Below are 25,950 nucleotides of genomic sequence, written 5' to 3'. Positions count from 1 at the left end.
GGCGGATGCAAAATGAAAACTTTTTCAAGGGCAGGTGAACATTCTGGTGGGGTCATCCGACTTCATGCTTACATAGAATTTCTATTCTCGCAAGATCAAAAGTTAATGGAATAAACACAATTTTTCTGTGATTCCGTGCATACTCTAGACGTATTAGAATTATCTCTTTGCGGGGAAACTCTCATGGAAAAGAAAGACGAATATATTTTGGGAGCGAGGTCAAGTGTTCCTTATCATTTGTTTTGGCACAGCAACTATCATTTTTCATTATATCACTTTGTATATTTTTCATTTCCCATTTCTTCTTATACTTCTGTCTCTTCCGTTTTCTTTCTTTTTGGAATACTTCCAATTATCTGCCAAGATACAAAAGGCCTTCATCATAAACATCTTTACTAATATGAAGTTTTAAAAGAATACTCGTCTCCGAGCGGGTAAAATGAATTCCGAAAACAGCACAGTATTGCACCACTCTTTGCGTCTCTTATAGAAAATTAAAACCAGATATAATCATATTAGACATTATATTTGGAAACCTGTTTACATTTTTTGGTCCCCCGACAAAAGGAGGGTCGACCTGTAAATTCACCCTTGTCCGTTCGTCCGTTCGTCTGTCTGCACTTTTCTCATTAACTACGCCTTGGAATTTTTGGAAATTTAGCACAAACATAAAACATGATATGTGTAAAAAAGTAACAGAACCGATTTTCCGGGAAAACTCCGGTTGTTACTCTAGAGGTGCCTTTCATGCTAAAATGGCTAAAATTAACACTTTATTTTAAAACCTGTCTAAGATTTTAGCTTAATGGTCCTTAATAAGAAATTGTACTACGGGAAGTTTTGCATAATTGGTCTCTTATGACTCTGGATCAAATTCGATGCAAATCTAATATATTTGAATTTTCAAAACAGGAGGTTGTGTCTATATTATTTCTTCATAAAACTCTTTAAAGTACCCCGAAGAAATGTAACAGAGTGCGGACGCACGTATGCAAATGCATAAGAAATGTGAAATGACGTCATTGTAAGGAAAAGACTACAAAAAGGAGAAAGAGCACGTTGGAGAGAACGATATAGTGAGAAACGTCACAACCGTAATGATAAGTCAAGCATGGCGGGAGAATAAGGAAATAAATGTCGTCGTTGCACAAAAAATCAGTTCAAGTTATTCTTTGTCTTGGTCTCCATTGCGACGTAGACTGCTACAAGGCATGGTTCCTGTGTGTAAACGTCGGTAACGTTATAGAAATTTAAATTTGGATTATATTTATTAATTGCAAACTAATACATATTGCTAAAATTTTAATATTTTGAAAGTATCTGAATGTTCACAGATGGTTTCCACCTCGTTTTACTCTTTTGTGCATGAACTAAATTTAAGTATTATAACCTACATTAACTCCCTTTACAATTATCAGCTCTATTCCAAAATTCATCATGATCAATTAATTAGCTCAGGAGCGAATCGTGTACATATAATAAACATAAATACATATCTAACTTTATGCAAATGAAGATATCTGCTTGTCTGTTTGTCACTCATTATTAGGTTTGTAGGCTTAAGATCGTGACATTTGGTAATGTTGTATAGTGAAAGCCGTTACTTGAATGAAGAGCTGATTGATGGATAGAAAGTCAGAATTTAACCTTTTATTTCACGGAATTCAATTTACACTATACATTAGTTTGATCTTCTATTGATACCTTTGGTTTCACAGAAACACATGAAACTTAGTAACCGATTCTTCAGTTTTGATATTCTAACCCGCTATCACTATTGGGTTAGACTATCAAAACATGTACTAAAGAACTGGGAACATTCGGTATCTTCAGTTTTTTGGGTTGAGTTTCCAGTGTTTCTGTTATACCAGCCTTCCTTGAACAGAGGAATTTACACCGATTAGCACTATAAATAGCGCTAGTAATTCCAACACCGGTGAGATACATGCGACTGCATTTCAACTGCTAGCCGAGTGCCCAGCAGATATACACGCTTTGCTATCTTTGTACATTATTGTTAATACACTTGTTCCTTAACCGAACCTCGACTTGATTGTTCTGATTTTCACTGTTCTTCAACGACGATTTAGAAATATATATGGTTTTACACAAGTAATTGGTTACTGATTATTTCTGCTATAACTCTAAATTACGCTATATACGAGGTATAGGTGTGTTTGTGTGAGTATGTGTACATATATGAGGTGGTAAATGTAGAAGAAAGATAATAATATCTACCCTGCAACCTCTCTCTCACAGAAGAGACGTTGCGAGCCTATCCTTGTTTTATCGTTATTTCCATGGCAGGTGCTCGTCTGAACTCCAATCTCTGGTCCCCCCTCACCAATCTTTCACGAAAAACACCCGTCAAGCCGAATCCACTGTGAAAAATTTTCCCCACTCTTTATCTGTGCCAAAGCGTGGATTCCATGAACAAAGCTTCTTTCTTAGAACTGCACGCCTGTGAAACTCTGTTCCGTCTGCCTGCTTCCCACCGGACTACAACTTGGATGTCTTCAAGTCCAATGTTAACAAATTCCTAATGAACCGCCCCCTTAAGTAAACACTTCATCAAATCTCCACACTAACGTAATGTACTTGCAATAACCCTTATCCCTGAGTGGCTTCCGGGCCTTGATAAGTGGTGATCACTGTGTAAAAAAAAGAAAAAGAAACATTTTGTGTAAGTTTTTTCTTTATAGATAAAAAGTATATTACAGTTACACCACTTTGAATGAGTGCTGGATTGTGGGGGGATTGTAAACGGCAAGATATGTTTGTACGTCTGAAAAGGCTCTATTGCCTATAGAGTTGAAATAAATTTATAATGAGATATGGTTAACTGGACACTTTGGTTGCGTTTCATCTTGTATATATGTATATGTGTGTGTATCTCGTTTATATATAATTTTCAGAATGTGAGAGATGATATAATTATTTCCACAGTCAAACAGTTCACAAAAACTATGATAGCCGGTTTGTTGACGTCATAAAGTGTGCATATAAATACATGCATATATACATGTATTTATATATACATGTATATATGCATGTATTTATATATACATGTATTTATATATACATGTATATATCAATACATGCATATATAAATACATGTATATATAAATACATGCATATATAAATACATGTATATATAAATACATGTATGTATAAATACATGTATTTATATATACATGTATATATAAACACATGCATATATGAATACATGTATATATAAGTACATGCATAAAAAAATGGACCAAGCGTGAAAGAAGGAAGAAATCGATTTTTCAATATTTTTCCATGAATTTTTGTTAATTTTAACTGAAAATTTCTATTTTGTAGATCATTATTATTATAGCATATAATAATAAATGGAAAAATTAATCCTAAAAATGGTAATACCGCAACTTGGCGAGGATATAAAAAATCGAATTGCAGGGTTAAGGCAGTCGAAAATGATTTACAAGCAGATTTTTGATATTTTAAGAAAAGAAAATGTGAAAACATCTCTTTCTGTAGTGAAGCGAATTGGTCAAAGGTTTAAAGTCGAACGCTTGTGAAAAGCGAAATCTGCCCTACAGCACCCACTTTGAAGGACGACCACAAGCTTAAATTAACTGTTTTGAAGGATCAAAAAAAAACTTATGTTGACCATAATAAAGAATTCAGAACAGGGGCTGGAAATTCTCTTTCTAGATATACAATATCTAGACGAATGAAAGAAATGTGATTTTCTTCTAAAAGGTGTGTAAAGAAGCCATTTTTATCTAAGGACATCAATGATAGAAAGAGATTTTTTCTCGTATTTTGGCAAGAAAGATACAGACTGGTTCAGGAATGTTTTCTGGTTTGATGAACCACGATTTTGTCTTGTTAATGATGCTCCTGAACAGTGAAATCGGAGAACTGGAGAAAGATTTTCGCCAAGTTGCATAAAAACGACAGTTAAACACGGGAATGGAGAGATAATGGCATGGGAAACTTTTACTACAGCATGAGTAGGGAAACTTATTAGATATGAGAAGTCAATCAATGCAAAGGAATACATTCGAATATTAGAAACAGGACTGTTACCAAGTATCCAGAAGCTGGGAATATTCCAGAACATTATTTTTCAACATGATAATGCCCCTGCAAACACTGCAAATGTCACAAGAAAATGGTTTTCTGATAATTCAATTAATGTGATATTTTGGCCAAGTCAAAGCCCCAATTTAAACCCAATCGAGAATATTTGGTCCATAATATCTCGGGCATTGGGTGGAAGAAATTTTTCGAATAATAACAAACTGTGGGAAGCTGTGGAATAGCGTCTCCTCTTTGCAGTGTTCCACATATCTAAAAGGATTGATCTTTTAAAGAAATCAAAAGGGCATGCGATTCCATCCTAAGCATTTATTAAAGTAAATGTCTTGTTCTGTGTTATTAGTCTCGTTTAAGTTTCCTTGTTCAATTGTTCATTGTTCAATATAGATTTTAGTGCAATAAAATGTATAAAATATATTCGGCCCATTTTTTTTTGTTTGCTCAGGAGTGTATATAAAAATACATGTATAGAGATAGAAGAAAATCAAAAGCAATTTTTTTTTTTATTTCTTCTGTCTTCCGTCGTCGTCGCCGTTGTTGTTGTTGTTGTTGTTGTTGTTGTTGTTTGCTGCTGTTGTTTTTTAAAACAGTGTCCCATTCTATTCGCAACCGGTAATCAGTAAATTTAAGAAACACAGATGGGCAGGGCACGTAGCCAGACAACATGACAATAGACGGTCCATCAGGACAACGGAATGGACACCTCTTGAACATAAGAGGTCAAAGGGAACATCAAGAACGAGATGGAGGGACGACCTGATACAACATGGGTCCCACATAGCAGCGGATAGCTCGGGACAGAGTTAGATGGCTAAAGTCCAGGGAGGGATTCTTTGAGTGATAAAACGCTTATCGATTGATTGATAGATATAGATATGCTATGATGTCATATATAACATCATAGATATGGCATCATGTATGACGTCATGTATGGGGTGCCAAGAATTAAAGATTCCCCAAGCAACGCCTGGCTACCTGTTAGTATATATATATATATATATATATATATATATATATATATATATATATATATATATATATATATATATATATATATATACATATATATATATATACGCACGTGTGTGACTGAATAACTCTTCTTGAACTTCGAAAGGTTTAATAACACTTAAATTCGTTCCATGTACGCTTATTTAAAGATACAAATCAATGCGGCAAAGTTCAGTCCGTTTGACATTAAAGTGCTTGTTCATCAATAATGGATGATTTGGTCTCTTTGTTTGGTGTTAGATTTTGCTAACGACTATAGGAAAGTATTAGAGCTTCCATCGCCTTTGGTTCATCAACACGAAATTAAACTAAACACGCCAGGGAGCTGGTGGGCACGTCAAGTCTTACTGTTCTACGCAGTTCTGAAACGCTTGTTCCAATGAAAACAACAACAAAAAAGTAGCAGTAGAAAAACAAAAACAAAAAAACGAAAACAACAAAAAAGAACAGCAGAAAAACAACGAAAAACGAAAACAACAAAAAAGCAACAACAGAAAAACAAAAACAAAAAAACGAAAACAACAAAAAAGAACAGCAGAAAAACAACGAAAAACGAAAACAACAAAAAAGCAACAACAGAAAAACAAAAAAACGAAAACAACAAAAAAGGACAACAGCAGAAAAACAAAAACAAAAACGAAAAACGAAAACAACTAAAAAGCAGCAGAAAACAAAAACAAAAATAAAATACGAAAACAACAAAAAGAACAACAGTAGAAAAAAAACAACAAAAACGAAAACAAGAAAAAAAACGCAGAAGCAGAAAAACAAAAACAACAAAAAACGAAAACAAGAAAAAAAGCATGGTCACATTCAATGCTACCAAGACGAAACTTCTTTCCTTCAATAATTACAAAAAACCTGCTCTACCACCAATAGCAATGGCCAAAGATGCATTATCTGAAAGTACTCCGCGGCTTAACCTTCACAGGAAACATGAGTTGGAACAATTACATTGAGAGCATTGCCATGACCGCTGCGAAGAAGGTAGGCTCTCTCTACCATGCTGGAAAGCTACTAACACCCACCATTCGCCCATGTGTGGAGTATTGTTGTCATATTTGGGCTGGTGCATCTGCTACTAGTCTCTCGCTCCTAGACAAGGTTCAAAAGACAGTTGCCAAACTGATCATCTAAGCTTCAGCCTCTGTCCCACCGATGAAATGTTGCATCCCTCTGCCTGTTCTACAAGTATTTTAATGATGAATGCTCTGACGAACTGCAAGCACGTGTGCCCCCTCGACGTATATACACCCAGACAAACCCGACAAGCAGCAAAATCCCACCCCTTCACAGTAGAGATCCCGAGATGTAAGAGAGCCTTCTACTCCAGCAGTTTCTTCCCCAGAACCGCTAAACTTTGGAATTCCCTTCCAGCTCCCAGCTTCCTCAACTGTACTGACATGCAGAAATTCAAGTGTAATGTGAAACGACATCTTGCTGCCCAACTCCCTACATAGTACCCCAGTGGCTTTTGTCCCTGATAGTAGCCCCCTACACCAAAGTGGCAATGTGTCTTGTTTGGAAGTAAAAAGTAATAAAAAAAATATAAAATAAATAAATAAAAGCAACAGCCAAAAAACAAAACCAACAAAAAAAGAAAAAAAGAAAAAAGCAGCAGTAGAAAAACGATCTCTGTAAAATATTTAAATACTTAAATGCTTTAAATACTTATTACTGATTGGTCAATTCTATTAAAACACTCAATCAAATAAATGTTACCAAAAGTTAATTTGTTTTCTGAAATAAATAAACTAAATAAATAAATAAAAATATTAAAAACTTATACAGGTAAATAGAAACTTACCTGTTTAAGTTTTTATGTTTTAACTTATTTTAAAGCGTTTATTTAGTTCCGAAAACAAGTAGTTTCGAGTGTTACGTTACAACAGGAAAAATTAATTTATTGAAGGAAAGAAGTTTCGTCTTGGTAGCATTGAATGTGACCATGCTTTTTTTCTTGTTTTCGTTTTTTGTTGTTTTTGTTTTTCTGCTTCTGCGTTTTTTTTCTTGTTTTCGTTTTTGTTGTTTTTTTTCTACTGTTGTTCTTTTTGTTGTTTTCGTATTTTATTTTTGTTTTTGTTTTCTGCTGCTTTTTAGTTGTTTTCGTTTTTCGTTTTTGTTTTTGTTTTTCTGCTGTTGTCCTTTTTTGTTGTTTTCGAGTGTTACGTTACAACAGGAAAAATTAATTATCCCAACACTAATATATATATATATATATATATATATATATATATATATATATATATATATATATATATATATACTAGCTGGATGCTCGGCGTTGCCCGATAGTACAATACGCTTAAACATGATATTTTAATTTATGCAAATTATGTATGTATTACTATAGAATCAATTCTCCTTTGAATATTATATATTATGAGGAATAATTTTCCCGGTGGATTAATTCGCAAAAGAAATGTAAAAAAATGAAATAAATATTAATGATAATGTTGTTCATCAAATTCCGCCTGTGATTGTTTACAATATCACGTCAGATGTTATTTGGGCTTGACGATGAATGCCCTGGAAACTCATTTTTGATTAATGTTTAGTTTTAAAATATGCAAACAGAGAAATGATTTGCGGCGATTTTAAATGGTACCTCTTCTTTTATCGTAAATTGAATTCATTAATAAGAAAACATTAAAACAAAATGGTGAGGTACACCGGGATCATTCAATCTGTAGTCGAATGCTCTACCATTGAGCAAATTTTAAGATGTCAACAAACCTGTTTTTTCTAAAAAGAAAATATATATTATTTTAATTGGAATTCATTATTGAAATGAGTATTATTTATATTAATTTATTTATTGCGGACTATTATTCTCATCTTTATTAGTTGTTGTTTCACGACGTTTCGGCCAACGATTCCTCTGGCCTTCGTCAGGTATATGCAGTTAGGAGATTCGAAGTTCCTATTCGTTGTGGTTACACATTTTAGGATCCGATTTTTTCGATTTTCGATACTTATCAGATGAATTTCTGCATAAAACCTATCTAAGAACACTGCTAAATATATAATTTTCTTTTGTTTGATATTTGCAAAAGTTTTGGAACCTATAAGAAAGGAACTCACACACACACAAAGTTACTTCTATAAAACTCCCGCACTACACACACACACACACACACACACACACACACGCACACAGATATATATATATATATATATATATATATATATATATATATATATATATATATATATATTTCATGACCTTTTGTGGGGTGCCAAATTTCATTATTGCAATTACGAAGGGAAGACTTATTTTTTTGATATTCATGGTTAAAAGAGAAGAAAGTAGAACAAAAAAAAGGCCAGCTGACCGGTTTCTCCTTCACTCATCTAGACCCAAATCCAGGGAATTTATTTATAATATAAAATGAAAGAAACGCGAAAGAAACTAAATGTACTAAAATAAAGCAGCGTAATCATCTATTAACGAAAAAACAAACAAACAAACAAAGGAGACACTATATATTTAAAATAAAGCTGTGTTATGAAGGTACCCATTATTGGACAAAGTATCAGTAATCGTTTTCATTTCTTCATCCACTTTTGGTTTTGAACAGATCATAAGGGCATGATATGTCAGGGTCCAAATTACATTGATCTTTCGTTTTTGTATGGCAAAACAAATCCTATCACGTATACAATCCTATAAGCATTTGTTACGGCATGTTGGTGTAAGGTAATGGAGTTTTTTGTTACCAGTTCATCAAGGAAAGTTCAAGTAGAGTTCGTTACACTCTCCTTCATAAGTATATTTTAATGCGGGATGTTATTATGCAAAGAAAAAAATTATTTGCCTCTGTTTGATCATTAAAGAGGTAAAATATGTCGTCTACATATTGAAAGTAGATTAAAGGTTTTCTGGCTCCAGATAATTGCTTCTCATGGAACCCACAAAATGTTCGCCATTATTGGTCCCAGTATATGGATATCCCATCTAAAACTAATTTAACGGGTGTTGCGGCAAAATTCATTCAAAATTCTAAGGTTCTTGATAATTTGATGTGCTCTTATGATATTAGTAATCTATTCACTTGCATCCCTATTTTAGAAACAATTGTGTAGATTTGTTTATATCGTAACCAATTATTGCCTCCTCCCATTCATTGAGTTGATGAAATTGGCCATTACATCGGTTGGATTTAGTTTTAACGATATAATATATAAGCAAATAGATGGGATATCAATGGCGAGCAATAATGGATACTCTTTCTATGTGATTAGGTCAGTCATCGAAAGGAAAATAACTGAATTTTCCTAAATAAAAATCAATACAGTGGTTAAGTATCCGGTTTATACGCGTTTACAGTGGTTAGGCTCAGTAAGCTAACCCGTACCAATGTATGTGTTGGGTTCTCAACGAAATCTATGGCAATCCTCTCGAAAAGACGTTCTACCCACCTTCCACCACCACCACAACAACAACAACAACAACAACAACAACAATAATAATAATAATAATAATAATAATAATAATAATAATAATAATAATAATAATAATGTACTTTAGCAATTTAATTTAGTTGTAAGGCTGACTATGTGGGTCGAAAGACGTTGGAATTGGATAGTACAGTTCCACAACACATATCTAGCAAAATCAGAAATGGGACCTACCTACCAACGGACGTTCTCGGTAACACATTTGAATATTCCATTACTGGTCATTTGCTTAAAACCCCGTCATTCTGAGTCGTGTTTGTTCAAACTTCTGTCTGAAGATCTTCGAGACCATTCACGTTCGTTTGAAGAAATCTCTTTGTATACAGAAGGAACGTCTCTTAGGTTTGAACGTGATAAGCGTCTAGGAGATTACAGCATTATACTTAGATAATAACGCAGCTTTATTTTAAATATATAGGGTCTTCGTTGTTTGTTTTTTTGTTTTTTTTTCCACTCAGTTAGTAGAAAATAATGCTGTTTTATTTTAATACATATACTGTCCATTGTGTTTTTCCTATTTTTGTTCCAATATATATATATATATATATATATATATATATATATATATATATATATTGGAACAAAAATAGGAAAAAACAGCATTATATATATATATATATATATATATATATATATATATATATATATATATATATATTTATATAATTATATATATATATATATCAATTTCAGAATGTGAGAGAATATATAAATATTTCCCCAGCCAGACAAAATCGCAGGTCACAAGAGCCATGAAAGCTAACAAACCGAATGTCCAAGACTCGAGTTTCGCCCTCACTTGGGCTCATCAGTTAGACACATCTGAACTCAGGATTCAAAATTCGAGCCTTTTTCATGCAAAACAAGCACTCTACCAACTGAGCGTTTGGTGTAGTGAGATATCTACTAGAGTGGTAGAAGGATCCCACCATTTTTCCAGCGACCTTGGCAAACGGATTTGATGTACGTGTTCCATTTCAGATCAGGAGTAAATGTCAGACCCAGAAGCTTGTTAAAACCGTAAACGACCAAGTTCTCTCTGATTCTCTCTCCTCTGGCCTTGAGCATGTGGTACAATGTGGAAAGAAGTGGATGGTTACTTTTAATGCATCTAAAACCAAGCTTCTATCTTTACATCATCTATGCTCTGATGCTAATCTGGCATCGGTTGAAATGAATGCCTCTCGTCTTGAGGAGGCTTCATGTTTTGACAAGCTTCTGGGCTTAACCTTTACTCCTGACCTGAAATTGAACATTTATATCAAATCCATTGCCATGGTCGCTGGAAAAATGGTGGGATCCTTCTACCGCTCCAGTAGATATCTCACTCCTGATGCAATTCTTTACTTATATAAAAGCCAGGTACGACCACAGTTATGGTCTTTGATGTAGTTTCAAGTGAGGACCACATCAATGCCACCTCACATCTTTGAAGTCGGCTTGAAATCAATACCAAAGTATATCTGCACATGCTGAAGAATGTAGTGATCCCCTGGTGCAATCAGATGACCGATGGTAGACTCTGAGTGTGGCAGCAGGCTTCAGCGCCGGCCCACAAGTCCAAAGAGACCCAGGCTTGGTTTCAAAAGGAGCGCTATAATTTTGTATCCTTCTCTCATTAGGCCCCTCCTCCTCCAAGCTGAACACGCTGGATTACTTCGTTTGGTCATATGTCGAGAACATCACCAACATGACCTCCCATAACACTAAAGCCAGTCTCATCGCCGCCATCTGCCGAGTATTCGCTGAGCTCCCGCCAGTGCTTATGGAAAAGGATGCTCCCAGTAAGAGACCCGTATCATGACAGTGATTCAGGTTGAAGGTGGCTACATTGAATAGATGTCAGCTCTACTACATAATCAACTTACCTGAATTTAGTTTTTCAATAAAAGTTTTAAAATAAAGCTGTAGTCTTATTTTCTATAGGGCGACAATATATATATAAGAACAAAATTTAAGAATGTAAATTATAATTTACAAAAATTTATTATCGGACAGGATATTAAAAAAGAAATATTAAGATTTCCTTGGTCCGCAAGTTTCAAAGAATGCATCCTTTTCATAAGTCAAGCTCTATTTCCTATTTTGGTTGTATTGAGCTTTTTATTTGTTTGGAATTACTGTATAAATATTAATATTAATATTTGCTTCGAGTTTACAGAAGCTTTTGGCTTGTAAACTTAATTTTTACGTCTTGGTTTTATTCACGTATATATATAAGTTGAGTTATTTGTCGCACTGACACTGATGTTAAAAGCCCACATTCCTATTTTAAATGTGAATACACCTTCCTTATATACTTAGTTGTGTATATATCAGTGACATAAAAAAGGATAGCTAATTTACATATGCGTTTAGAAACGAACTTTTACTAATTCATGTTCGTTTTCTTTCCTGTTTTCTTATTGAATGGTTAGTTTTATTTCACTATTATGCATAATTACATAATATGCATTTAGAGTAAATCTCTACCTCTATCTGTGGAACCGTATCTGTCAAACTACTCTGTCGATTTTTAGTATACAGACTTGAAACTTGGTATATTGGTTATTCGGACCTGTGGAACAAAGCCGATTCCGTTTTTAGGTGAAAAAATAGCTGGTGAAAAATCCACATTAAAAAAATTAGAACTAGGGAGGCGTAGTTCGACGTAATGTGTATGCGCTATGCTAAATTAATATGTGAAATTTTTATATACATGTGTCTTTTGCGAATAGCGTTAAAATCCTAAATGTTTTAGTTTTGATTCCAGTTTATGGCAACCAAATACTTTTTTTTAAACTTTTGGAAATCACTACTATATATTGGGTACAATATAATAACCAATAGCGAATTGACTTTATAATAATAAATACGAAATCTGCACAAATTAAAATATCATATTTAAGCGTATTTTACAACCTGGTAATGCCGAGTGGCCTGCTAATATATATTGATGTATATATTATAGAATTATAGAAACCTATATACATATGATGTACAATTCCAATGCTATAGACTCATGAGTCGAATTGTATAATATCATAATAAAGAGTAAGCGTATGCCTTTTCACAAAGAGCAAAGTGTGATAGTTGATCTGGTACTACCCTTCTGTCCTCGCTTAGTGAATGAAAAATCCTTCTACATTGACACTTTCTTATATTTATCTCAATCCAGAATTACCACTTTGGGGAGTTGGATTTTCCACACATTAAAACCGATTTGAGTTTAAGTCTTTTCTTGTAAGGGAGACAAGTAATTGTTTTAAATTAACCAATGTGTTAAGAACCTCTTAAAACCAGAGAATTCTCTTATTTGAATAAAATTCTCCGGCTTAGCAAGTATCAAATTGGTGCAATCCTATCCATATTACAGCCTATAAGTAGTAATAACTATTACAATACGAGGCTACATCAAGGCGAGCCCACTCATATTATTGTATAATAGGCTGGTATATAAACAGGGGCTATCTAACTGATGTCTCTTTAACGTTGTGATGTGTAGATATATGTATATATATGTGTGTGTGTTCCTATTTACTTGCTTCCCCAAAAGGGCAGAGTTAGACACAAGGTCGTTTTTTAATGTAGGGAAAATCCAGCTCCCCCACAAAGGAGCACTCTGGATAGGAGCAAAAATAAAAATTGCATCAGTCGTGAAGGATTTCTCCTGCACTGACCGAGGACAAAAAAGGTTAAGTGTAACATCAGAACAGATATATATATATATATATATATATATATATATACGTGTGTTTTAACATTATGTGGATATAACGTCTATTGATCGTCTCTAGTGTTCATGTGTGTGGATATTTTTATAACAGTGTGTATAACAATTATTGACAATGACAACTTATTCAGACAACCAGGCTCAACGTTGCTTAACTTTGGTGATCTGATGAGAGCCGGTGTGTCAACACGATTATGCTATATACATATACACACACACACACACACACACACACACACACACACACACATATAGTGATATTAGTGATGGGATGATTGTGATATTTTTCCCAATTCTGATACAATTATCGATTCTGTTCTAAATTCCTGATTCCAATACAATTATTGATTTAAATTTTTTTTTAATTTCCAAATATAATATAGTTTTCGGGGGTTTTTTTTGAGTTGGGTACATCAAAAATTCATGAAATATGTGCAGATGTTTTTGCAAATGTAAAAATTCATTTTTTTGTTTTGTACCTATAGAAATTTAGCTTCACGAGTCATTTAAAAATTAATAAATATTCATCATATCAGTACAAAGAAATAAAAACAATAAAAGGAATCGGTTTAGAATCAATAGCAAAAAGGATACTTTCACAAAGTTTCTTTCTTCTTCCTGAAATTAAAAATGTCTTTCATTCAGAAAGGGAAATGCCAAAGCGTGAATTATATTTGGCTATAACTATTTATTTCCATAATGACACCCTTCTCTGAGTTCGAACACACTTCATACATGTCTATATTTTGCTATTTTGCTCCTTTGACTTCCACGAGCGTCAAGTCCAAACCTTGGAGCAGAAGACCCCATCTGTCCGCTAATGAATTGAGTATCAAACTAACTCTCTACGTGTATCTCTAACTATCTCGTTACGTCATTAATTCCACATGACCAAAGACACAAATCGGATGATCCACCTTCGTCATGTACTTTTGTTTATGTTAGTTATGAAAACTAACATTCCTTTTCACTAAGTTTTAACATAAATAATTTTATCTGTAAATACTTTTCAACTTGTTAATATTGTTTCTGTTTGTATTTTTACAAATATCAATAACGATCATTATAATAATTGCCCAGCTGACTTGGTGTTGCCTGGGCCAACTACATAGCAATATGGGGCGGAAATTGGCCTTTTTAAAGCCAAATTTCGCGAATATGGCCTTTTTTGAAGCGGTTTTACATTTAAAAAATTGTATTTAACCTTTTTCAATGTGCAATGTACGGATTAAATAAGGAAGGAACAAGTAGTATATTATATAGATGCTCGTGTGCAGCTCTTGCTCCTACATTTTTTATTTTATTTTTTATCATTGATCATTGTTTATTTAAATAAATTTCTTATTATCTATTATTAAACGGCTAAAAATAGTAGTAGTAATGGCAGGCTATAAATGTTTATTCCTTTTAGTATTACCAATAGTAGCAGTAATAGCGGTAGAAGTAGTAAGAGTAAAATATTTATCTCGACACACCCGGCATCTTAAGGTTGAATCATGTCAAATATGGTCTCATTTTGTGAATTCTATTCTACGAGAGTCGTTCCAAAAGTAAAGCCTCCTATTTTTAAACTCAAAAAGTTGAAACGCTACGAAAACGGGAGTGTTATCATTAAAGCGACTTTTGTGCTCTGTAATTCATTTTTGTACAACGTCACCACTATTCTTGGTGTACTTTTGCCACCGATGAACGATATCTCTGCATGGGCATCTGGAGCACTTTGTCATACATTCACAAGCAACATTGAGACTGGTCAATACCAGATGGAGGACCAATTTGGAAATACCAGGTGTTGTATGTAGGAGAGCGTCAGCACCTCCTTGCAATGGTTACAAAAACCTAACATCGTTATCTCCCCTAACAGGGATAGACATGCGACTAGGGGCCCGTTTGTGAATTTCATACTCACATAAAACTTCCTCCTTTGGAGGAAGCTAGTTAAAACCACTCATGGTTAGTGTCACAGTTTCATTTTTATGCAAGGGTTATTCCAAAAGTAAAGCATTCTTTTTTAATTCAAAACGTTGAAGAGTATACAATGGTACTATTAAAATTAGCAACCTTGTAGCGCCAAAATTTATTTTTCTACATAGTCACCACCATTTCTTCCAGAAATTCAGTGACATGTCTCTTCTTCTGACGCACGTCCATGGCAGAGAGTTGCTTTCTTAGAGTTTCACACCGTCAACATCTGTAAAAGAAAGATGAAACTTTCAGGTGATGGATGCATAAGTTCAGTCATCATAACAATGCAATTTGCAATTCCCTCTGATCCATTCGGACAGAATAAAAAAAATAAGAAGCATTACTTTTTGAATGCCTCTTATATGAAGCCTATAAGTGACGAGCATACATGCAGAGGCATACAGATAAAATATGCTGAATTCTAATATAGATTTCATCAAAATATCAAATTATCTGGGTAGATGTATTTTAGTCAATAATGGCCTCTTCCAAGGAGCAGATAATGTTTCAAATTCTATATGTGTGTTTGTTGAATGTTGAGAAAGATTGCACAAAAACTACTTGAAGGTTATTTTGTTGGTTTGGATCCAAATAAATAAATCGATCAAGGAATGTGTTTTTGGCCATTTCCTTTAATACGATGAGGTTCAATATTTGCATATATATAGTCATTCATTTCTTAAGAAATAATACAGTAGCAAAGTTTGTGAAAGTCCTTCCGTTATATCTTTCATCTGTTGCATATTGTTGCTGTGCTTAAAAAATTCTATTATATGGACATCCGGTAAAAATATAGGCCCACCATGTTATTGTGCAACCTGCGTTCAAACTGAAACATATTTATCAAAGTACTTTCAGATATTAAAAGAGCGATAGACAGAAAAAAAAAAAAAAACTCTGCTGGTTGCTTTCCAAGCATATCATATCAGTAGTTGTCCAACTCTGACCTTTGGCACTAGCCGGACATCTTGACACAATGAACTTGTTGGCAAGTGCTTCTGTAGTCCTCAGAAATCAAGCTACGGGAGATGAATACTTGCATCTTAAGGAAAGAGTTTCCAGCCACAATGAGTGAACAAGCCTCATCAAGAGATTTTAAGAATGCTTTATCAGCAATTGATGGATAACCCAAAACGAAGAGGAAAATTTGATTTTATTGAAACTTCAACTACTCCATTTCGATAATATATATATATATATATATATATATATATATATATATATATATATATATATATATATATATATATATATATATATATACACCAGGTTGACAAGAAAGTTATTGCAGTTTTTAACTTTTAAATTCAGATGAACATATCTCGGCTCAAGCAACAATTTATTGATCGAAATAAGCACCATCAGAATCAACACACTTTTGCCAATGCAAAGCAAGTATATTTATGGCAGTAACATTAAAAAAAAAAAAAACCTGAAGGCGTTTTTAATATCGCGTAGGTTTTTGAAGCGTTACTCATGCAGAAAATTGTTACGATGCTTGAAAAAGTGGTAATCGGTAGGTGAGAGGTCTGGTAGAGGAGGCAAAGTTTCGTAGCCCAATTCGTTCAACTTCCACAGGGTGGGCTTAGCAACGCGTGGTCGAGCATTGTCATAGAGGAGAATTGGGCCTTTTTTGTTGACTAATGCTGGGTGTTGTTGTCAATGTTTCTGATGCATTTCATCCATTTATTGACAGTACTTCTCTGTCGTAATGGTTTTGCTCGCATTCAAAAAGCAGTAATGGATGAGACCAGTCGAGGATCACTAAACAGTCAGCTTGACCTTCTTTTGGTGCAACTCTGGCTTCGAGAAGTGTTGTGAATCTTTGTTAGTGTCTAACCACTCAGCTGATCATCACTGGTTGTCGTAAAGAATCCATTTTTCATCACAGGTCACAATCCGGCTGAGAAACGAGTCATTCTTGTTGCGTAAAAGAAGGGAAGATGACACTTCATAACAGCGTTATTTTTTGTTGTTGTTCATTTCGTGAGTCACCCATCTATCAAGTTTTTTGTCTTTCCACTCTCCCTCAAATCATTATATACGTTAAGTCTAATTTAGAAGCAAATTTTCGAACAGTTGTGCGTGGATTGGCTTCGACTAAGGCTTTTAATTAATCGTTGTCAACATCTGATGGTCAACCACTATGCTCATTATCTTCAAGATTCTCACCGCCACCACAAAATTTTTAAACCACTATTGTGCTGTGCGTTCAGTAGTGGTTCTTGGGCCAAATGCTTCGTTAATATTGCAAGCTGTTTTAGTAGATTTTCGGCCTAGCTTGAATTGAAATAAGAAACTTGTTCGAATTTGCATTTTTTTCCATCTTGTACTCAATTTTCTGAAAAAAATATCTAATTGTTTTAAAACAATTGTAATTTAAACGATTAGATAGAGCGAGGAACGGTCTTTAAAATGATATATAAAGTAAAGATATTATAATGAAAACTTATTTGAAAATACATCATTTGAAATAAAAATTAAAAATTCTGCAAGATCTTTCTTGTCAACCTAATATATATATACTAGCAGGGCACCTGGCGGTGCATATATATGCATAAATATTATCTTTTAATTTATGCAGATTTTTTATTTCCTATTATAGATCCAATTCTCTGTTGATTATTATCAAATATATAGTAATGATTTCAAAAGTAATAATAAAATATATGACTTGTGTAGCATCTGCTAAAATTAAAACCAGAACGTTTTGCAGTCTAGCATTAGCCATTATTTATCTCTCTGGTGGATATGAAAGGTTAAAATTAAGTGATTTTGACCTATGAATGTTTTATTTTGTGCCTGCGCAAAAGTAACAGCAGGAGTACTAATTTATTCGACTTACCCTGCCATGGTTAACTGTTTTGTCTTCAATTTTGACCTTTTAGCACAATTTTTGCCGGCTTAAACCCAAATCGAATGTGTGCTATAAGTCGAAATACCTTATATGCCAAATTTTAAGTCTGTAGAACCAAATATTCAGAAAGAAGTTTTATAGAAACTTTTCGCATACACACTAACAAGGTCACTTTAATATATATATACATATATATATATATATATATATATATATATATATATATATATGTTTTGTATATTTAGGCAGAATTTCATTATTCGCGCATATTTTATTGAAGAGGATCGTCGTTCTTCTTTTTATGATCTTTCTTTTGAATTTTGCTTGTTTTCGTACAAGTATTTTTTTTTTGTGGGATCCAAAGTTCTTATAAAGTCCCCTAGTTTACCGAACGTTTTCGGTCTCGATTGACCATCGTCAGGGTTGTTTTTCCTGTCCATCCTACTTATTGATTGATTTGTTCTCTGTCGTTTTGCTGTTTTTATTACTAAGTTACTATGTGTAGTTTCGCCTAATTTGAATTTTTTTTTCAGTTAATCAAAACGAAAACACCCTAATTCCTTTATACTACAAAAATCAAATGCACTATAATCACAAACAGGACGAAATCACCATGAAAAATATTATAAAAAGATACATAAAAATAAAAAATCCTAACAACAAAATAAAACCAATAATATATTATAAAAAAATACCTAACGAAAAACCTAGTAGTAAGGAATAATAACGATACAACCGATAAAATGAGTATGGTCAATGCGGTTTATTTGTTTAAATGCCCCCTCAAGGACTGCTACTCGAAAAATATGAACTATATTGGCCATACACGCACTACATTGGGAAGACGTCTCACATGTCATCAGAACACCTCCAGTGCTATTTGCAAACACCTCGAACAAGAACATAACATAATAAACACCACCTCCAAACAATACAAAGAACTTTTAAAAAATAACACTAACATATTAAAAACTTGCAATAATTACCAACGACTAACAATGCTAGAAGCATTAATAATAAAAAGTAAAAACCCAACCATTAATAAAATAAACTTTGACAACAGCAGCCGAATTCTCCACCTATTCTAACACGATAAAGGTGAAGAGGAAGGAAAAATTTCAAATTAGGTGAAACTACACATAGTAAATTAGTAATAAAAACAGTAAAACGACAGAGAACAAATCAATCAATAAGTAGGATGCACAGGAAGAACAACCCTGACGATGGTTAATCGAGACCGAAAACGTTCGGTAAACTAGGGGACTTTATAAGAACTTTGGATCCCACAAAAAAAATACTTGTATGAAAACAAGAAAAATTCGAAAGAAAGATCATAAAAAGAAGAACGAAGATCTTCTTCAATAAAATATGCGCGAATAATATATATATATATATATATATATATATATATATATAAATTATTCCGTGTGATAGAACATTTTCATTTAAAATTTTATGCAATTATACAGCATGTAAAAACTATGCATGAACAGAATTCAGATCAATGAAACAAATCTTCTAATAAGAAACTATAAAAAATGAATAAATAATTAATGAACTTTCGTTTTTCAAAGGAATGTGCAAATTAGTTGATCTTTATGTAGTTGCTTGCATATCCATGACTGAGTATATTAAGAAGTTTGCTTTAATAATTTTTAATTAATTTTAAGAAAAAGTAGGCTTTTAATATCATTGTCAATGTAAGAAAAAACTCACATTGAAGGTACGTTTTTATTTTTTATTACCGTATCTTTCTGTTAAGTTACATTATTGTTTCAGCTACCCGGCCGTTTTTTTGGCCGTGTGTAGCTTCCTCAGACTTTTACAGAAATGTTTGTTATTATGGGATGAATGAGTGAAAGAGTGAATGAGGTCAGGTGGCGGTGCGAGGAGGGCGGAAGAAAGAGAGGAAGAGAACAAGGGGGGAAGACGGCCAAAAAAACGGCCGGGTAACTGAAACAATAATGTAACTTAACAGAAAGATACGGTAATAAAAAATAAAAACGCATATTTTCTCTACAATAGTATTGAGCACTCTCTTCAGTTTTTATTAATTACTATTTCCACTATATATATATATATATATATATATATATATATATATATAAGTGAGAATATGTTTGTGAGGAAACTTCTCAACCTATATACTCAACGAATTTTTTATTACAGACTTAAAATTTGGTATATAGGGTATTCAGACATGTGGAAAACTTTTTAATCGGTTTTCATCCGGAAAAAAGGCTGCTAAAGGATCAAAAATGAAAAATTGGCACTGGGGGTGGGGCTGTTTGTTAATTGTTTCACAAATGCATATGTGTGAATCGTTCACATAGCAGATTACTTATCTTAAGAATAAGTACGTTTGAAAAAAACTTTTTAAAGGTCATGTCAAGCTGGCCTGATGGTTATTGTACTTGCTCACTGTCTTTAGGTTTTGGTTTTGATCTTAGCTCAAGTATTTTTTTTTTTTTACTTACAAGAAGTGAACTCTTTAAAAAAAGCATAATACCCACATGCCCATGTTTCTTTCTGATTTTTTCGTATTTCATTTTTTTTATTTAAGTATCTCTGTCCATAACAAATAATAATTTTGCATTAATTAAAATATAATACTATGCATATTTTACGACCGAGCAACGCTGGGTGGCCTGCTACACACGCACACACGCACGCGCATATATATATATATATATATATATATATATATATATATATATATATATATATATATATATATATATATATTATTTACACCTCCTCGTTCTTCTATTCTAAACTATCTCTGGTTGTATATTTTGCTCGTTATAATAGTTGCATGTACAAAATTTAAAATAGTGTCAAGCATCATCATCATCATCATCATCATCATCATCATCATCACCACCATCATCATCATCATCATCGATTTAATATCTATTATCTTCGTAGCCTCGTAGGAGATGTCCTTTTCTCCTCCTTGCAACCTCTATCTCACAGAAGAGATGTTGCGAGTTTGTCTCTGATGTATCGTTATTTTCATGAAAAGTGTTCGACTGAGCTTCAATCTATGGTCCCCCCTCGCCAAACTTTCACAAGAAACACTCGTCTAGCTGTAAACACTATCAATAATTCCCCCCACTCTTTATCTGTGCCTAAACCTAATCGTAGATTCCATGAACAAAGCTTCTTTCTTAGAACTGCACGCCTGTGGAATTGTCTTCCGTTTTCCTGCTTTCCGGTTGACTACAGTATGGTTGTGTTCAAGTCTAAAGTAAATAAGTTCTTGATGAGCCGTTCCATATAAGTTATCAAATTTATCAAATTTTCATTACTAATGATTACTATATTGTCCAATTTCTACTGTACACTCTTTAACCCTTATCCTTGAGTGGCCTCTTGGCCTTGATAATGTGGTGATGCCTATGTAAAAAAAAAAAAAAAAAAAAAAAAAGATTTTACATGCTAACATGCGTCAGACAGCTTGAACAACTCAACTTCCAAACTCCCCTATCTCCGGCCAGGTCTTTATTGATCCCTCTTTCTCTCAAGTCCATTTTTATCACTTTCTTCTATGCTTTCCTTAGTCTTTCTTTACAAAATGACGTTATCCACTCAATCGCTCTACATTTATTAACCCAAGAACTCTTATTTGGTTTTTTAACATTGCCTTTCCATCAAAGTCTCCTCTTCTGCACATATCTCCCTACACTGTCCAGATTTAATATTCCCCTGAGGTCATCAGAACTAAGCTCCTCTTTAAAACTCGCATTACATATTCATTACAATCGATGTGTAGTGTGAGTTTATAGATATCTTTTCTCTCCATGCAACGCATATCGTCAACCCTAACCAGTCAGGTTTCAATTTCATACATCATGACACTGAGAAATTGCAAAATGTGTTGAACTTATCAGCAAAAGATTGATAGAGCAGTATTAAAATCTGTAATTACTGACATTCAGTCGATTTTCTACACTGACCAATTGGATCATTGTTCTCAAAGATGAAAGTAAAAACGTGAGTGACATGTTTACAAAGGGAAGACGTGGGCAAAGCGTGTGAAAGGGTTTTGGAATTGGATTCCTTGGACAGAATTGGCAATGAGTCCAGCAGGAGAAAAAGAGAGAAAGAGCGCAGACATTAGCATGATTGATGAGGTGGGAATGAGAAAAAGGTCATTGCAGTTTGAGGCCATTAAGAAAGCAGAGAGGAGTGAGTGGCAGGTCAGTTTAAGTGACGGTTACAGAATATAACAGATTGATCTCCAGCGGTGAGGGAAAAAATAAGGAAACGGATGAGGAAACTTATTGACTGATTGCCACTTTGGTGTCTTTTTCCATTTTAAATGATACTTAGATATCTTATGTCTAATCTAAAGTTGCATAAAGCCTCATGCTGGTGCAAGCGATATGGATGCTAGGCTGAACGACAGTCAAATACAACCGAAAATATAACCTCCATTTTTTTTTTTACAAAGGAGTCACCACTTATCAAGGCCAGGAGGCCCCTCGAGGATAAGGGTTAATGAGTGTATGATAGTCAGTGGGATAATATCGTAGTAATCATTAATAGTGGAAATTTGATAAATTGGATTACTTACAGGGACGGCTCATCAAGAACTTGTTTACATTAGACTTGAAGACGACCTTATTGTAGTCAGCTGGAAAGCAGGGAAATGGAAGAGTTCCACAGGCGTGCAGTTCTACGAAAGAATCTTTCTTCGTGGGATCTATGTTTAGGCTTAATATAAAAATAATTTAAAGATGAAGAGTAAGGGAATTTATTGATAGTGTTTTTCATGAAAGTTTGGCTAGGGGGGGGACCATAGATTGAAGCTCAGACAAGTACTTGCCATGAAAATAACGATAAAGCAGGCAGGCTCACAAGGTCTCTTCTGTGGGAAAGAGGTTGCGGGGAAGAGAAAAGGGAACCTTCTACTAGGCCATGAAGTCTATTCTGAACTCTGTCAAGGCAGAATAAGGTGCTTCAAGCAGCTCCTGCCGAGATGTGGCAACAGTACTCCTCCTGGCTCTTATAGAAATAGAGAATTGCATTTGGTGGAAGTTATAAGAGTAATCTATAATCTATATTATATTTCTCTTAGTCTGTTTGTCTGTCAGTCTGTCTGTTTTTCAATTTCATTTTTTCTTTGGAAACTACTGACTGTTATGACTGAAACTGTGTATCGAACTTCATTATAATAAAGTGCAGCGAACCAAGTGTTATAGTATCCATTCAATGCACACTTAGGGATTAATAGGGACTATTTATTTATGTTCCACCTTTCTCAGAAGCTACTGAGCCGCTCTGGTTGAAATTTTGTGTGGACCTTTGCTATGATAAGGTGTAGCGAACTAAGTATTATGGTATCCATTCGATGAAAGGTAAGGATAAATGGGGATTAATAGGGATTTGCATTTAATGCAAAAATGATCACCAATTAAACCCTACTCAAATATCAATTTAGAAGTAGGCGCTCATGCTAAACGAATAGGTTATAATGTTGCCAGTTTTAAATGAACTAATAAGTCTAGTAAAATAATAATGATTAGATTAGGCCTCTTGATTCCTTGGGGAACATAGGGCCGCAAGGACGCTCCTCCAATGGACCTATTTCTGGCTAGTCCTTTTCAGTTCAGCCCATGTCATTCTGATAGCCCTGGTTGTCGGCGCACTGGCTTTCCAGAGGCTTTCACTCGCTCGCATTATGAACTCTACAAGAGAGAACCCTTCCCGAACCAAGAAGTCCACAAATGATGTCGTTGCACTCTCTGTAACTTTCTTTCTTTTACAGAATTGGATTGTTGGACCTATTCTAACCCCCAACCTGGATGACTAGTGAGTGATCTTAGTCTGATCTCTACCCTTCAACCTGTCTGACTTGGGTGACCCTACCAGGAGACGAATCTCCTGCCAGCATATCCGGGTCCTAGAAACACGCAAGCCCCTTAACCATGTCAAGGTTGCACTCACTAGGTTGCACATGTTATATTAGATCATTATAATAATAATAATAATAATAATAATAATAATAATCTAATCTAATCTAATATATTTATATATATATATATATATATATATATATATATATATATATATATATATATATACGAGCAAACAGTTAATAAAACATGTTAAAAAAACACTTTGAAATGAGTTAAAAACATATTTAATCTGAAAAGGAAACACTAGATAAGTGGATAGTCCTTAATCTGCGGAGTTTCAAAGAAATACTTTCCTTCTCATCAGAGGGTAGGAATTAGCAAAATGCGAGATCGGATTTTGCATGCAAAAGTATTATAAGCTCTATCTCCTATTTGGTTTTATCGAGCTTTTACATCTGGCTGATATAACTTTATAAATATTAATTCTTTAATATTTATAATATACTTTAATTTTACCATCTTGGATCATTTTGGTAAATTTAATTGTAATTTTTATTTTTATATATATATATATATATATATATATATATATATATATATATATATATATATATATATATATATATATATATATATATGTGTGTGTGTGTGTGTGTGTGTGTGTGTGTGTGTGTGTAATCCTACTATTTAAAAGAAACTATTTTAAATTACTTTTTGAAATTGTCTTCTGAAATCGTTCGGTCATCACCAGCTAGTGCCTCGTTGGTAGTGTACAGATCACAACAAATAACTGAAGACTGTTCATTGTAATTGCAGCTTAGTAGCTGGCCTCTAATTTACAAGACCATTAGGACCAGTATTTAGTTCCTACCCATCGCAGGAAGATGTGACACAACACCAGAAGGTGGGGAAAACCCACACAGCGCCCCTAAAGAAGGGGGGCATTCCGGCCTCATAAATATTTCCTGTGCAGTCCTGTCGGTATTCCCTTGGGGCGCCTCAGGTAGTTAGCAATAAAGTAATTCCTCCCCAAAGAAGGTAGGACTACCCAGAACAAATACCTCAACCCAACAGATAAAAGGCCACTGAAATAGTGGATTGTCGAGAATGTATCCTAGATAGGTACAAGTACATACCAGTTTAACATCTCTCTTGAACAATCTTGCTGAAGAACACAGGTTCTATATAACGCACTTAGTATAAAAACAATAATATCTAATGAAACATATCCGTTAGAATTCAAATAAATTATATCCTTTTCATCTATTTCTCTCCATGCAACGTATTCAGGTTTTATTTCCACATATCATTACACCATGTGCACATGTCTGATAGGCTCTTTTTGTTTGTCAATAGTTATAACTTGCACGTGATAGTTTAATATTCAGTAAGGTAGGATTGCGTATATGCATGTAGTTTTTACGATTTAAATAATTTTCAAATTGTGTTTTAAATAAAGAGTGTACATAAATGTATTACAGTTGTCTACAGCTGTTTCAAGGCAATGTTTATTTTAAATCATACAATGTAAGTTTATTTTTTTCAAAACCTTGGATCTCACCAAGATGCTTCATAATGTATCTATTATTGTGAGTTTTGTTTTGTCTTGATTGTTTATTTTCTTAGTAATTATCAAATTCTATTTTAATGATAGTCAATGCTTTGAAAAAAAATGTTATGTTGCATTATATAACTTAGCGTAAACTTTGCCTTGAAGCAGCTTTAATACTTTTGTGTATACTCTTTTTTGAGAAAATAATAAAGCATTCAAAAATACACACACACACACACACACTCACACACACACACACACACACACACACACACACACATATATATATATATATATATACATACAGTGTATCACAAAAGTGAGTACACTCCTCACATTTCTGTAGATATTTAAGTAAATCTCTTTATAGGACAACACTGACAAAATGACACTTTGACACAACGAAAAGTAGTCTGTGTGCAACTTATATGATATAGTT

The 25,950-nt window shown here is 33.8% G+C and overlaps 1 protein-coding gene across 2 annotated transcripts in view; it reads left to right on the top strand.

The window, feature by feature from the left end:
- LOC145268547 (uncharacterized) overlaps window positions 1–25,950 on the top strand; it is a 997,234-nt gene that overhangs the window by 913,047 nt on the left and 58,237 nt on the right. The gene's annotated exons all lie outside the window — the stretch shown is intronic.

This window comes from Euprymna scolopes, chromosome 4, assembly GCF_053919585.1.
Source record: "Euprymna scolopes isolate OS-2025 chromosome 4, ASM5391958v1, whole genome shotgun sequence".
NCBI lineage: Eukaryota > Metazoa > Mollusca > Cephalopoda > Sepiida > Sepiolidae > Euprymna > Euprymna scolopes.
This window is presented reverse-complemented; position numbering and strand designations above follow the sequence as displayed.